The following is a 16,507-nucleotide window of genomic DNA, read 5'->3' as shown; positions in this document are numbered from 1 at the left end:
GGATTTGTCGAAGGAGAAGCTGCTGCTCCTCTGGCATGTTGATCTAAAGGATTTGAGCTGCCCCAGACATGGATGTCACAGGGCGCGACCGGAGGGCAATTCTGCAAGGTGAAGTAGTAGTTTTTCTGTGAATTTAAGAGGTATAGTTGAGAATGTGTTGCAGAGTGGAACAAGCGCGGTCCCGAAAGTGGAAGAGGACCACGCTGCAGCCGGAGCATGGGGATCTCTTGTCTTTATGGGGTCATGTGTTTCTAATTAGAAACACGTGAACCCATAAAGATAAGTAACTGCTTTGCGACAGCAGCAAAGCAGGCGACCCAGTCCAGCTCGGAGGCCAAAGGGCGTTACCCAAAAACCCTCATTTCCAATGGCAGGCCACCGTTTAGCATAAACAGTGACGCCAACCAATGGAAATGAGGGGCGGGGCTTCAAGCCCTCTACTGAAACTCCTCGTTAACAATAAATCTAGCCGAGGCGCACCGCGCTTTGCGCTGCAACACCACGCGAGACCTAAAAACAGTGAAGAAAGGCAGCGAGCCAGCCACCAGCCGATGCGAGGCTCAAACTACAGGGGCATTACCAGCAGGCACCACACCTTGCTGTCTCAGGAGAGGGGCAACTTAAGACGCATCTGACAGGAAAACACGAAGCTCTGATGTATGTGCGACCTATAAAACGGTTAAAATAGCATCTAAAATATTCCAGGACATCCGTCTTTCATGTCAGTTTACAAGCCTCAAGACTTTTACAGCCAGCACCATATTTTTAACCATCCCTTGGTGGAGCCTGGTAAGCAGCAACGAGCTGGTAAGGCACAGTGTAGACTGCAGCCAGGCGAGGGAGGCAAAGTTCCCGACGGGACAATTGAATTGTCTCTTACCACCTCGCCCCTGGCTCTTTGCTTAGTTACGTTAGGAGACAGCCTCATAATGTAATTAATCAAAGCGAGAGGAGGACTAGGAGTAATTTAGTTAACCAGTAAGTAACTGTAGCCTTGCTGCTTTTCCGCTCATGTGGCATGTTTTGTACCACCACCCTTTCATATTTAGATGTCTCAGACAGAGCTTCTTTAGGACTCAAAACTGGGTTACCTGGTATTGTTGAGTTATGCTAGAGGAACAAATTGCTACATATAAGGTCACATTTCTTCAAAAGGAAAATGACATGATGCTGTAAAAACTTTGCTCGCATTTAAAGTCATTACTGCATTATCGTTTCAATTGTGACTTTTATATGCCTGGTTTCATTGTCCAATTAATCTTTGGTTTGTAATAGGAACACATTACACAGAGCACCTTTCAGAAAAATCACACAACGAAAAGTCATTATATATCAATATTGACGCAAGTCCCTGCAAAAAAAACAAAATTATATATTTGTAAATTATGGGGTTACAGTTTATCCAGTTATCAACAATCTAAACATCCATAGAGGTTTGTAATGTGTATGTATATGGAAATTATAATGCAAGAAGATTCTTTCAGTTTAGGACTTTTTTGTTTTTAGAGGTGATATTAATGCAGCACTAATATATTAGAATCTATGATTGATTCATGTTGCAAAAATAATGTCTCAGCACATTTACATGTTCTGAGACCTGGAGAGGAGACGTTTATCCCAACAATCCAGCCATTAGAGGGTGTTCTTGTTTCCTTTCAGCAATATCTAATCAGATCACGCAAAGCAGGCCGTGCTATTGTGGGCGGTAAAGTGCGTTGCGGCGGATGAAGACTGCATTGTGGGCGGTGAAGAATGCGTTGCGGGCGGTGAAGAATGCGTACTCCTTGCTGTGGACAGTGCATTGCTTTGCCTTACCTGCCAAAGGACATAGTAGCTAGCTATGGGGCGGGTGACGACATCGCCAAGTGGCTAGCAGCCTATGAGGTCTCGTTGAGGGCCCATGGGGTTCCAGTGAAGTATTGGGGAGGAGGATTGTATAGGTACATGCCTCCAGCTGGTAGGGATGCTTTATTGGCCCTCGAAGAGGATGAGCAGACCCACTACCCCACCATGAAACTGGCGCTCATCAGAAAGTTTGGACTAACACCTGAAAAGTACAGACAGAAGTTCAGGGGTAGTCACAAACTGGGCACACAGAATTGGGTGGACTTCCTGGACTATGCAAAGAAGGCACTGGAAGGTTGGATTCAGGGCAGTGAAGTAAGGAACTACGAGGAGTTGTTCGACCTAGTACTGAAGGAACACCTACTCGAGAAATGTTTCCCTGAACTGCGGCAACACCTGGTGGATAGCAAGCTGACCAGCCCCCGGAAGCTTGCTGAGGAGGCGGACATTTGGGCTAGTACCCGGGTGTCCACAAGGGGGACTGGAGGGGATACTCAAAAGGCCGGACAGGGCGCCCCCCAGAAGAAAGAAGGAGGGGAAAAGAAAAAGGAGTTCTCCAAAGGCCCCCAAAATAACTTCCAAGGGAAGGGAACAGGATTCACCTCTAAGGCTAACCCACCCAGAAACCCTAATCCTGGCCAGAGTCAGCAGCCAAGGGTTGTCCATTGCTATGAGTGCGGTGGCGTTGGACACTATAAAGGAGATCCGAAGTGTCAGAAACGATCACCCCCTCCCACTGGAGGAAAGCCCCCCGGAGTAGCTAGTGTAGTGCTCGGGGAGGAGATGCCCTTAACTAAGGGAAGGGAGTGGGCGGGTGTCACTTTAGTGTCCCTGGGAGAACGGGAGATGGTTCCTAAGATCCAGGTGCCCGCAAATACCGCGAAGTATGGGCAGTGGATCACCATCAACGGCCAAAGAGGGGAGGCTCTGAGAGACACAGGAGCCAGTATGACTATGGTGCGTAGTCAACTGGTGTCTCCAGAGCAGGTAATTCCCGATGTACTCCACCCAGCCGCGATGGCTGACGGCAGAACCGGTCACTATCCAGTGGCCGAGGTTCCCTTTGAATGGGGGGGGGTTGCAGGTTCACTTCGAGTTGCCGTAAGCCCTGCCGTGCCAGTCGATTGTCTGCTGGGCAATGACATGGAGCACAACGCTTGGAAGGAGGTGGAATACCGGACTCACACCGAGATGCTGGGTACACCTGACTGGGCCTGTGTTAGCACAAGGTCCGTGACTACCCGAAGAGGGAGTTCATTCCGGCTGGAGCCTGGAACAAAGGCCCAGCCAGCTGCCAGTCAAGGGAAGAACCGAGGACAGGAGGAGCCTGCCTCGGCGTCTCCACCCCGTAGGACGGATAGGCCACCGGAGGTGGTGGACCAGGAGTCTGCGGAGGGGGACGTTACCAACCTGGAGGACCTACCCATCCCGGCCGAGTGGCACGTGGAGGGAGGCCCGTCCAGGGAGGAATTCTGCCAGGGCCAGAGGGAGTGCCCTACCCTTGAGGGGCTGAGGCGACAGGCCGAAGCCCAGGCAGCAGGGAACGTTGAAGGGAACTACAGTGTTTACTGGGAGGATGGCCTCCTCTACAGTGAACCCAAGGCACCCCTACATGGATCGTCACGAGCCTTGGTAGTTCCTCAACGTTATCGAGCCTTCCTTTTAGAGTTGGCTCACGAGATCCCCTTGGCAGGACACCTGGGGCAAGACAAGACCTTCGCCCGTATTGTCCCACACTTTTATTGGCCTCAGATGAAAGTGACGTCCGATACCTACTGCCGGACATGTGTGTCTTGCCAAGCCAGTGGGAAAACAGGGGTGAAGCTGAAAGCTCCCCTGGAACCACTTCCTGTCGTTAGCACCCCCTTTGAAAGGGTGGGCATCGACATTGTGGGTCCATTAGATCCACCGACTACAGCTGGTCACAGGTTTATCCTGGTTCTGGTGGATCATGCCACACGGTACCCAGAGGCAATACCTCTGAGGACCATAACAGCACCTGTTGTGGCAAGGGCCCTGATGGGAATCTTTACCCGAGTGGGTTTTCCCAAGGAAGTTGTGTCCGACAGGGGCACCAACTTCATGTCAGCGTATATGCGGGCAATGTGGAAGGAGTGTGGAGTGACCTACCGGTTCACAACTCCTTACCACCCCCAGACCAATGGTCTGGTGGAAAGGTTTAACAAAACCTTGAAGGGCATGATCAGAAGTCTGCCTGAAAGCCTGCGGAGGAAATGGGACGTCCTCCTACCCTGTTTACTTTTCTCCTACAGGGAAGTGCCACAGAAGGGAGTGGGCTTCAGCCCCTTCGAGCTTCTGTATGGGCACCCTGTACGTGGACCTCTTAACCTGGTGAGAGACGGATGGGAAAGAACTCCCAGAAAGCTCCCCCAGGATGTGGTGAGCTACATGCTGGCCTTCCGGAGCCAAATGGCTAAGTTGTGGAAGCAAGCTTCTGACAACCTGGAAGCCAGCCAAGCAGTAATGAAGGCGTGGTATGACCACAACGCTCACCCGGTGGAGTTGGAGCCTGGCCAGAAGGTGTGGGTGATCGAACCCGGAGAGCTTAGTGCCCTCCAGGATCGCTGGTCAGGACCCTTTGAGGTGTTGGAGAAGAAGGGTAAGGCTACCTACTTGGTGGACCTGAAGACCCCTCGTCAGCCCCTGCGGGTGCTGCATGCCAACCGCCTCAAACCCCACCACGAGAGGCCCGACGTCATCTTGATGATGGTGACTGACGGAGGAGAGGACGTGGAAAGCGAGCCTCTCCCTGATCTGTTTGCGTCTCAAGAAAAGGATGGGTCGGTGGAGGGAGTGATTCTCTCCCCATCTCTAACTCCTGAACAGCAGGAGGACTGTCGCCAGGTCCTGGGGCAGTACTCTTCGTTGTTCTCCCTTGTCCCGGGTAGGACTCACCTGTGCGTCCATGACGTGGACACAGGGGACAGCCCACCTGTGAAGTCCAAGATCTACCGGATGTCAGACAAGGTGAAGGCCAGCATTCATAGTGAAGTCACTAAGATGCTGGAGCTAGGAGTGGTTGAACCTTCTAGCAGCCCCTGGTCCAGTCCGGTGGTGTTAGTACCGAAAGCTGCACCACCGGGTGCCCAACCAGAACTGAGGTTCTGTGTGGACTACCGGGGACTGAATTCAGTGACAAAAACTGATGCTCATCCGATCCCTAGGGCGGATGAATTGATTGACCGGCTGGGAGCTGCCCAATATCTAAGTACCTTTGACCTTACTTCAGGGTACTGGCAGATCTCTTTGACTGATGGAGCAAGGGAAAGGTCAGCCTTCTCCACGCCCAATGGCCACTACCAGTTCTGTGTGATGCCCTTTGGGCTCAAGAACGCACCTGCCACGTTTCAGCGCCTGGTAAACCAGATCCTCACCGGAATGGAGAGTTTCTCTGCTGCTTATCTGGATGACATAGCCGTCTTCAGTAACAGCTGGGAGGATCACTTGCGTCACCTGCAAGCTGTTCTCCAGGCCCTGAGACAAGCTGGATTGACGATCAAGGCCAGCAAGTGCCAGATCGGGCAGGGGTCGGTAGTGTACCTTGGACACTTGGTGGGTAGGGGAACGGTGCAACCCCTCCAGGCGAAGATCGAGGCCATCATGGCCTGGGAACCCCCCAAGACACAGACTGAGGTCCGAGCATTTTTGGGCCTCACGGGATACTATCGCCGCTTCGTGAAGGGGTACGGTACCATCGTAGCCCCTCTCACGGAGCTCACGTCCAAGAAACAACCTCGACGGGTAGTCTGGACGGAGGCTTGTCAGCAAGCCTTTGAGAAATTGAAGAAAGCCATGTGCGAGGCCCCGGTCTTAAGGGCCCCAGACTTTTCCAAGAAGTTCATTGTCCAGACAGATGCATCAGAACATGGCATTGGGGCAGTGTTATCGCAACTCAACGAAGAGGGTCTGGATCAACCCGTGGTCTTCCTATCCCGGAGACTACTTCCCAGGGAACAGAAGTGGAGTGCAATAGAGCGTGAAGCCTTTGCAGTGGTATGGGCTCTGAAGAAGTTGCGGCCATACCTGTTTGGATCGCACTTCCTAGTTCAGACCGACCACAGACCCCTTCGTTGGCTGATGCAAATGAAGGGGGAGAATCCCAAGTTGTTGAGGTGGTCTATTTCCCTACAGGGGATGGACTTTCAGGTGGAACATCGGCCTGGAGTGGACCACGCCAATGCAGACGGTCTCTCAAGGTATTTCCGCCTTAGTGATGAGAACTCCCAAGGGGTTGGGTAGCTCTCCCCACTTTCAGCTGGGGGGGACGCGTGTTAGACCTGTCAGCCCTTTGGGTGGTCCCTCCTCATCATTATTTATTTTGTCCCACTTTTGCCTCAAACCCTGTTTGAATTTTTCCTTTTTGGGAACCACCAGACTTTTTCGTGTTGCTGCAGATTCAGGGAGCCATTTTAGCTACCCCTGAAACTTCTGTCTGAGGGCCTGGAGCACAAAATGGTGGCCACCTGTGACATCACCAGCATCCACTGGAACCTACCAGCACCTTCCAGAACATTCCAGGAGCTTCCAGAACCCTGTGACCGTTGGAGGCGGTTTAGAATGTTGGGAGGATAAGAGAGGCAGTTGGCAGTTGGAGCTGGCAGTTGGCACCTGACTGGTGAAGAGAGAGGAGCACAACAGTGAAGGAGGAAGGAGTGAAGCAGCAGGGGTGGAAACTTGTGCCTGGAGTGGGGTCCATAAACCCACCCTTGATACTTGTCCCTACTGATGGATCCCAGCCTGTAGCCCTGTGTGGGAAGAAGACAGAAAAACTCATCCTAAGGACCTGAACAGCAGGAACAGGCCTTAGAAGCAGAAAGCAGCAAGATCCTGACCTGGAAACTGGTTTCCCTGGAGTCCGGCGTCGAGTAGCCTGAAGACCTGGAGCCCGAGGTGGAGAAGCGGCGCTGACTGAAGTAGCAGACGTCGTACCCGGAGCCGCCTGAGGTCGTGAGAGGGCGCCGACGGGGGTCGAGAGGAATACCAGAGGTCGAGGAGGAAGTGAACCGAGGTCGAGCGAGCGGCGTCATCGGAGGAGTGAAGTCCGCCCTCCGGAGTCGTCGGAGACCGAGGTAGAGGAGCACCGGAGGTCGGGAGTGAGGATCGCACTCCGGAGTCGCCCGGAACCTGTGAGGAGGAGCACCGGAGGTCGGGGGTGAGGATCGCACCCCGGAGTCGCCGGAAGTCGACATCGAGGCCAGGCCGGCCGACGTCCTCGGAGCCGAGAGCGCCATCGGACCGGAGCCGCCCGAAGTCGACATCGTGAAGAGACTGCCCGACGCCGTCGAATCGGAGGTAGAGATCGAACCGAGGCCACCGACATCGGACCGGAACCGCCTACCGGCGTCGTCAAAGAACTGACATTGTGCCGAGGCCGCCGAGACCGAACCGGAGCCACCTCACGGCGTCGACACGACTTCAGCGGCGTCGGAACATCAGAAAAAGGGCAGTAAGTGGAGTAGAGGGCGCCTAAGGCCCTGTGGAGACCTGAGAGACTGCTCTAAGGGGCTAGGGAGGTGCTGAAACCCACCTGACTGTGCCTGGGGTGAACTGGGACTGACCTAGAGAGGTTGTGTGGAGAAGGGAAGCCAGGGCATTGGTATTCCCCCCTTTGATCTACCTCAGTTTAGGCCTCAGCCTTGTCCCAGCCAGGGAGTAGCCTCCCCCCTCAAGCCTTCCACAACCCTACAAGCTGTGCCTGGGCCAAATCAGCCCTTAAGAAGTGAAGTGTCATCTGATTATATGAGGGGTGCTGTATACTTGTAATTATTTATGGGGGATACTGTATTTATTGAGTTTTTATCTATTTATTGCTGCACTATATTTATAGGTCCACAGGACTTGTTGGTGTACAATATTTATTGGTACAGTATTTATTGCCTCAAAGTATTTAATTGTCTGTATATATTGCACTTGTATTTATGCCCTGTTATTTATGATCACCCCTATTTATTTCATCAATCAGCCAATATTTATTTGACCTGCACTAATTGAAACTTGTATATTGTGATTGACCTATTTATTTTTCCAATCAGCAACTAAGAGAAAAAGATAAAGAAAGAATATTTTCATAATTTTTACGGTGTAGAGTCGTTTTTGGAACGGATGCACGCATGGTTATTGTATGGGTATATTGTATGCTTAGCACTGCGCCTGTTTCCTGACCACTCGAGCTAAGCTACCACAGTGTGTTCGGGGAGTCCACCACCACCCTTTCAGAGTGGGAGTGGGCGTTTCCAACAGGCAGCATCAGTTAGGGGCATACAGATTCTAATATAGAAAAGTATGGGGGTAGGAGGTGATTTCCCTTCACTGTAAAGATTTTAAGTAACCACAGTGTTCCACACTTACAGATTACTGGTTTGGGGTACCGATGAAGAAACAAAAACAATTCCAACAAGCATTGGCATAGCCAATAGGTCTCGCCTTTGGGACCTTGTAACTGTTTAGTTATCCAGCACAATATCCTTGGTGCAACAACATCAACTGTGGTTAAACACTTATAAGGTCCGAAAGTCGAGACCTATTGGTTATGCCAATGCTTGTTTCTCTTGGTCCCGAGGCTGCACTTTGGAACAGAAATATGTAAGAAAAAGACGGCATTTCCAACAAAAGCGTTTCTTTCTTTTTTTGGATCCATTTCGCACGGGGACGAAAGAAGGAAAGTAGAATGAAACAGAGGGTAAGAGACGTTTATTGAAGCACCGGTTTCAGCAAGTGAGGAGCTGAGAGAGAGACAGAAAGAGAGGGAATAAAAGGAAGAGGGGGCAGCTGACAGCAGCCGTGCAGAAAAAGTGGACACTTCGTACATAATCTCACCTTAAAACACCTGCTGGGCACCAAGGGACACCCACGCGCAACAGAAGCAGGCTGCAGGGTAGGCAATCCAGCCCTGCCTTGACACTTGTGACTCCTCCTCTCTCGAGCTCCAGTCAGACCACAGCAATCCGAGTACGCTGCGCCCCCGCGCCAAGAGAGGCAAATGGAATAGTTTTTTAAAAATGATGACAGGCCTGCCCGTAGCAAGATGATTTAATATATCCCACACAAATACAGAGGTGTCTGCCTTGAATTGTTTGAAAACCCAAAACTTTATAAATATATTTTTACAAATGCAAGGAATATTTCAATTTCCTTTCCAGTTGTCTATTTATCTAGCCAGAGTTTCCTCCACCTTGCAGTGCCACATGGGCAATTCCAATTCAGAATACTATATTTTGGATCGCAATTTTTTCCAAAGATCTCCACTCCTCCTCTATTGGGATTCTCTATGTCAGGGGAATCTGGGGCAATGTATATCTTAGCGACAGGTTGGTCAATACTTAGGGGCCTATCATCATGGTGGGTGGATCGCCACCGCCTGACTGGTGGTGGTGATCCGCCTGCCAAAACACCCCCCGAACGGCCATTTACCCCCGCCACATTAGCATGGAGGGGGTACAGCAGCCGATGGAGAGACTGTCCGCCGCTTTTCCGCCGGCAGGCAATCGCCACGATTGCCTGCCCGGCGGAAAAGGCCCATAATATGGTGGCATCCATATTATGACGTTTACGGTGTGCATGCATTTCCATGGTGGAGACTCTGCCATGGAAAGGCATGCGGAGTTTACTTTGGGAGCCTGATGTGGACCCCGGGGGTGGGGGGCTGCACTTGGGGGGTACCCATGGTACCCCCCTACATTGGCATTCACAAGGTGGCAGGCACCGCATGGTGCCTGTCACGTTGTGCATGCCAATACACACCATGCATCTTTTACATTGCAGCTGGTGCTGCTCACAGCACCGCCCGCCGCAATGTAAAACATGCGGGATGCAACCGCTAGGGTGGCGGTCGCATCGTAATGGGCCTGGTGGGACCGCCGCACCTCTGGCGGTGGGACCCGTTTACCATTACGGTGTCCGCCCGCCATCGTAATTGGCCCCTTTGTCTCTACACTAGAGTCCAAGGATCCTCTGGGAGTGTGTAGTCTCTCACTGGACTTAGCTTTCTCAATGATTAGCTTCTATTCTAGCTTTGCATCTCACTTTGGGCAATGGCTCTAAATCAGTGCTATAATCGATTAGCTTAGTCTTGGACAAATACAATGATTTTAAAAGACTTTGAAACTAATCTGTATGTACATCTGAGGTGAAATGCATAGTACCCTGCCATATCGTGTCCATCCCCACACACTTTATTTCCCTCAATTGCCCTGGGCTTCATTAAATGCTGTGGAATGATGATGCAAGTCCCTTTAACGGCATAACATGACTATAAAGGACTCATCTCAACCTAGGTTTAGAACTGAACTTTTAATACATGTGACTGTTGTTGTGGGACTTTTGATCTTGTTTTGATGGGCCAAAAAACATCTGCCACAACGCAAAACAGAAATGCTTCCCGAGAGTAGAGCTGCAACTGCCTACTGTGCATTCACTACAATAAATCAAACGAGTCAAAATTAAATCTATGGGGTAAAGATCTACGCACTGACTGAAATGTGTAATAAGACTTGCTCATCCTAGTAGATGCCAAAGGATTAATACTTATCCACATGCCTCTTTCAAACCTCAGAAAACACGTGCAAATGCCCCAGGGAATGTCTAAACAACAGATGCCTTATACGTCTCAAGTGTTGTGCTAGTTAGAGATCTGTGAAAGGTTACAATTGCTATCATTACATCAGCTCTCTGCCCCACCAAAGTCCAATATTAAATAGCAATATGAGCGACAAACCTAGGTTGATTATTCAGGCTGGAGGAGCGGCACAAGGGAAACACCTTCATTTAACAGCAGGATATGCACAAAAATAATTAAAAACAATCTAAAAATCTGAAAAAGTCAACATCATCACCATCAAACACCCACTTATAAAAGGCACACCAAAGAAAAAAAAATCTGGGCCCTGCTGATGTCATGTACACATTTTTAATTGTTGTTGTTGCCAGCAGACATAGCTTCGAAAGCAGGAGGTTGCTTTTAATTGAGTATATGTAATGTAGTGAATGGCTAGATAGTGAAGTTAAGCCATTGTCTATGTATGGAGGGCCTGATTTAGAGTTACGTGGTACACGAAAATCCTACCATTTCTGGATGTAACTTTGAATACAAAGTATAATCCAGCAGCTCCTCCTTCATGGTTCAAAGATGCTGTAGCATTCTGAACATTTTTCTTGTGGCATCACGGGAGCCTTGTAGTTTTTAATTCTTGAAAGAAGATAACAAATGTGCCACCACAGGATACATCCAGTGCTTTAATAAAACAAGAACATATTGAAATAATGTCTGTATCATTAGCAAAAGTCAGGCACCAGCTTACCCAGAAGACTAGTACTGGGAAACGCCAGAATATCTTGAAGGATACGCAGAGTCCAAGTCCATTCCTCCCTGGTCCAAAGACAGAACTCCCTTGTAACACTAGGCAACTTAGACTGGCTACAAAGGGCCCTAAAGTAAAGTATCTGAAAAGGGGCTTAAATATGTTCCTAGTTGCTTATCTGTTGCATACGTCTCCTTTTAGTGTTAGAGCTAGGGTTAAAGGTGCATGGTTTACCCTCTTCCAGTCTCTCATGGGCCGCTACTTAACCCTTGCTATGTTTGAGATGAGAATGAAGCTTAAAGGTCTAGGTACAGCTGTGGCCTCTCTTGTGGTCTCCAACTATGTCACTAGAAGGTTCAAATGACAGGTTGAAACATCATGCACAGGCCAGGGGGGCCAACTCGAGTGTCTTCTGAGAATCAGAATCACCCTTTGTATTTGACACACTAAGGTGCACCTAGCTCTGACCACACTTGTAGCCTTAAACCAGGCAATTAACAAGTTATGGGGATGGCTGAAGTTACCTAACTCTCACTGGAAGACAGGAATAACACTACAGGGAAAGTGGGTGTGCCAATTTGAGCTCTTGTTCGGATGTAATCCCCATTCAATTTTCAAGGGTGCTCATAAATCACTCGATGTCATTTTGGCCGGAGGTCATCAGAAAACGCCCTTGCATGGCAACCGATGTGTATCCATGCCCTGAGTGCTCAGCTGCAACAATATTTGGATCCCCGGCACTGATTTTTGATCATGGGAGGACACTGATCATGTGTGTGCGCCATGACCTAGGCCTGTCTCACAGATTGCAGCCTTGCTTAGACCAGGCGGGGGGCCCTTGAGTATTATCCTTGTGTTGTGAAAATTACTTCCTTTCACAAGGAGTTAAGTGTGGTGGCAGCACACCCACTTCCCACAATTTAAATGAGCAGGTGGGCCAATGACCTGATTGGTGCAACCGCAATCCTCACACATCACTGCAGGGATCCACTCACCAGGATCCCACACTGGATCTTGCTCCCTCTAAGCTTTCTTGCCCTCCTCACAGGATTCCTCTGGTCTTGGAAGGCAGGCAGACTCCAGGGCCTGTGGTCTTGAGTTCCTTGTGTGATGTCCCCTCACCCAGCTGGGAGACCGGCAGACCTTAGTCCCCAGTTCTGGTCACAAAAGGTAGGACTCTTGTTTAACCTTTCCACATTGAGGCACAGAAATAGATGGCTGCTTGACGGTTGACAACTTTTTTATAATCCATTTCCAGACACAAATGTGATTTAGTGTCTCAGTCTTTGAAGTTTTGGTTGGGGGCTGCATCCTTTGAAGTGCCAACTCCTCCGTCCTGGTCTTTCACACAGGAAGCAGGCAGGAGATAGTCTCCAACACAGGCCATGGGAGGGACTTGAGGATCACACCTGAAAGTTGGTATCGCTAATATACACCTAACAAAAGGTTACAAATGGGTCTTGGCCCTTTTTGTGTTGGCTTCTTCTATGTGTGGTGCATACAGTAACAACAGTTCCAAAGACATGCCAATCGCCATTAAGTTTTCCAGAGCTATGTGTGGCTCTGTCAAGCTGCAACAGACCACCCACAAACATGGCTTTCCGTTGTGGGTGGATTATAGTGAGGCAGATTCTCTTCCATGGCTGGTCCCATGCCCAGCTGCAAAAAGAGGAGGGTGATGCGTGGGGCTAGCTATCCCACCATGTAAAAAAATCCTAGCTAAAGAAACATCAACCAAAAGACATCCTGGCCTTAGGGAGAGGGGAATCTCTTTCATGGAGACTATGAGCCTTGTGGTGAAAGCCAGAGATATCTGACAGCCACAAAGTGGATCCTCCTGCTTTTGATCAAGACCATCAACATCGGAACATCGAACATGAGGACCATGTATGAGACAGGCAAGACAACACAAGTGGCAGCGGATTTGAAAAAATACAACCTTGCCCTGCTTGGCATTAGCGAGACCAGATGGACACAGTCCAGACAGAAAAGACTAGCTCCAGGAGGAATGCTGCTGTGTTCTGGACAAAAGGAAGAGAACGATCAACATATTCAGGGAGTCGCACCGATGCTAACTCCATCAGCCAACAGAGCTCTGATTGGATGAGAAGCCCATGGTCCCAGAATCATCACAGCAAATTTCCAAACAAAGAAAAGGAGGATCAACATAAATGTTACCCAGCGCTCTACACCAACAAATGACCACAAAGAAGAGAAAAAAGAACAGTTTTACAACAGACTCCAGCACATCCCAGAGAAGTGCTTTGAGAGAGACTTCATCATACTGAACAGGGACCTCAATGCCAAGACTGGAAGCAACAACACTGGGTACGAATAAGTCATGGGCAATCATGGCCTAGAATGGTGAAACACTTGCAGATCTCTGTGCCCTGAACAGCCTGATTAGAGGTGGTTGTGTATTTCCACATAAAAGATTACACAAGGCAACGTGGGTGTCACCAGACCATTCAACAGAGAATCTGATCAACCATGTCTGCATTGTCAAGAAGTTCAGGAGGTGCCTGCAGGATGTGAGAGTGATGAGAGGAATGGGTGTGGCCTCAGACCATCACCTTGTCGTGGCCAGCCTAGTACTAAAGCTGAAGAAAGCATGAATGGAAAAACAAGCCAACACCAGCGATATAATACTGCCCTCCTTAAAGATGCACAGAATGCTCAGTCCCCCTCAGTAACAAGTTTCAAATCCTGCAAGAACTAGAGGATGACAGAGACCCAGGGGAAAGCCAGTGGGACATCAACCTGCCAGGAGGTACTAGGGTCCAAGAAACCAGCATAAAGAGTGGCTCTCCATAGAGACTCTCTGCAAAATCCAAGCAAGAATGGAAAAGAAAGCTGCAGTCAACAATGTAATATAATTATGTAATGCCATATGTTGATGCAATATCATTCTAGTATGGAATAGAATGTGGGGTTAGAATGTACAGTTGACTGTTGCTGGTGGTTATGTGATGAGACCAGCAGTAGCAATCTGTATATGCTAAAAAGCTGAATAAATATTTAATTAAGAGGCCTTGTCGAGTCTGATCCTACTTGTAAGATATTACAGATTGACAACAAGGGGAGGAACACACTGTGCCTTAATATTCAGCCTAAGCAGTAAGAGCACATTCTGAAATGCTGTGTTGCATCAATAGAAACGACCTGTTGCATCACATGCACATCACAGCAAAATCTTACCAAAGCATCAGCATTTCTCTGCATGTCTCTGTTTTTTTTTTTTGGTGGGGGCGAAGACGCTAGTTGTTGGGTGTCTTTGCACCCAAATAAAAAAAACCTAGGTTGTTTCGGTACAAGAGATTAAACTTTGGTATTTGTTCTGCTGCAGAAATATTTCAAGAACCAATAAAGAATATAATAAGACCAGTGACAAATGCTATGAATCAGAGTGATGACATATTACTTTATGAGAGAACACAAGAGAAACATGATGAAGCATTGTACTATTTATGTCAACAGCTCATAAAACCTGGTCTAAAGCACAATCTGGGAAAATGTGAAATAAACAAATCTGAACTAACATTTTATGCCACAAAATTTCTCGAGAATGGATGAGACCAGACATAGTAAAAGTGCTGTCCTTAAATTCTAAAATCAGTAATAAGGATGTCTGAAATACATTCTTTATTGGAAATGGCTAGTTATTGTTCAAGATATATTAAAGAATAGGTCACTACAAATGCACTACTTAGGATACAAACAAGGAAAGGGCAAATGTTTAAATTGAATAATGACTGTGAATATGCATTTAGAAAAATAAAGGAAGCTATATTGTCTGCCGTCAACTTAAAATACTTTGATCCAGAACTATGCACAGAATTAGTGGTGGATGCTAGTCCTGTGGAACTTGGTGCAATTTTAGTACAGCACAAGCCTGGCAGACCCACGTCTCGGCATATCCTGCCAACTTAGGGCAAACAAAGCAAACACAGAGAGATGATGGACGGAGCACTGAAACTTTTCAGATATTCACCGGCAGTCACTATTAGTTTGCCGGTGAATGTTTTTGCTTTGTTCGCCCTAAGTTGGGAGGGTATGCCCAGAGTGGGCCCCTTGCTCACTTTGCCACTGGATTCAAGCTACCCTGGCTGATGATGGGTGTTACTCCAAAACCGGTCCCGGTATGCTTGTTTCCGTTCCAGGGAAGGACTGGCTTGGCAGTTGGGGCTGGACTGTTCCCATGAGGAACAGGGTAAAGACTGATTTGACACTTGCTGGTGTATTTACTGAAAATCTAATTAAATATTTTATTAAGAGGCCTTACCAAGTCTGATCCTACTTGCAAGACGTCACAAGCATCAGTCGAACAAGAGAAGAAAAAGCAAGAGGCGAATACAGCAAAACCGACAAGGTAGCAAAGAGAAGCTTAAGAGTAGACAAGCGAAGATTCATTGATGGACTTGCCACAGAAGCCTAGGAAGCAGGGAGCCATGGAAACTTGAAAGAACTCTACGACATAACAAGGGAACCCTCACAAGGGAACCCTCTAGTAGATACAGCAACCCAGAAAGATCTGTTAAAAACAAAGCTGGGAAGACAATCATGGGTAACAAAGTCGAACATCGAAAATGGGTGGAGCACTTTGAAGAACTGCTGAATCAGTCCATATCGCAGTCTCCACCAGACAGACAGCTAAGTGACAAGGAGTTACCAATCGAATGCACCAGACCACCAGACCAACCAAGCAAGAGATACAGCAAGCCATCAACATCTGAGAAATGGGCAGGCAGCAGGGTCTGATAACATTCCGGCAGGGCCATACTGGCCATATTGGGCATCTGGCAATTCCCCAGGAAGCTGGATAGGTGGGGGCCAGTTTTGTAGTGGTGGGGGCTGGTTTTGTTACTGGGTGCTGGTTTTGCAGCAGTCATCGCACTCCAGGCTCTCGCATCCACCAAGTACATCCTACTCGGAGACCCCAACTTCCACCTAGACAACTCCAGTGACCAGAATACCGCCTCCCTATGGGAGAGCCTCACCAACTTCAGACTCAAGCAGCTAGTGACCACACTGACCCACACTGCCAAACACACACTCAACCCCGTTTTCTCCGCCAGCCAGACATCACCTACAACCACACCACACCTACAACCACACCACTGAACTCCTGTTGTACAACACACCCCGTCGCACCTGGAACAAGGCCAATGTTTTAGGCGTGACCACTCCGCAAATACCAACAGACGTCAGCACCGCAGCTTGCAACCTTTACTGGTGGATCTCCAACTGCACCGACACTCTGGCCCCCCTCAAGAAGACACCAGGCAAGCAACACTCCAAGAAAGCCAGCTGGTTTCCTCCCGCCCTCCACAACTCCAGATGCACCT

This window comes from Triturus cristatus, chromosome 6 (genome assembly GCF_964204655.1).
Source record: "Triturus cristatus chromosome 6, aTriCri1.1, whole genome shotgun sequence".
Classification (NCBI taxonomy): Eukaryota; Metazoa; Chordata; class Amphibia; order Caudata; family Salamandridae; genus Triturus; species Triturus cristatus.
This window is presented reverse-complemented; position numbering follows the sequence as displayed.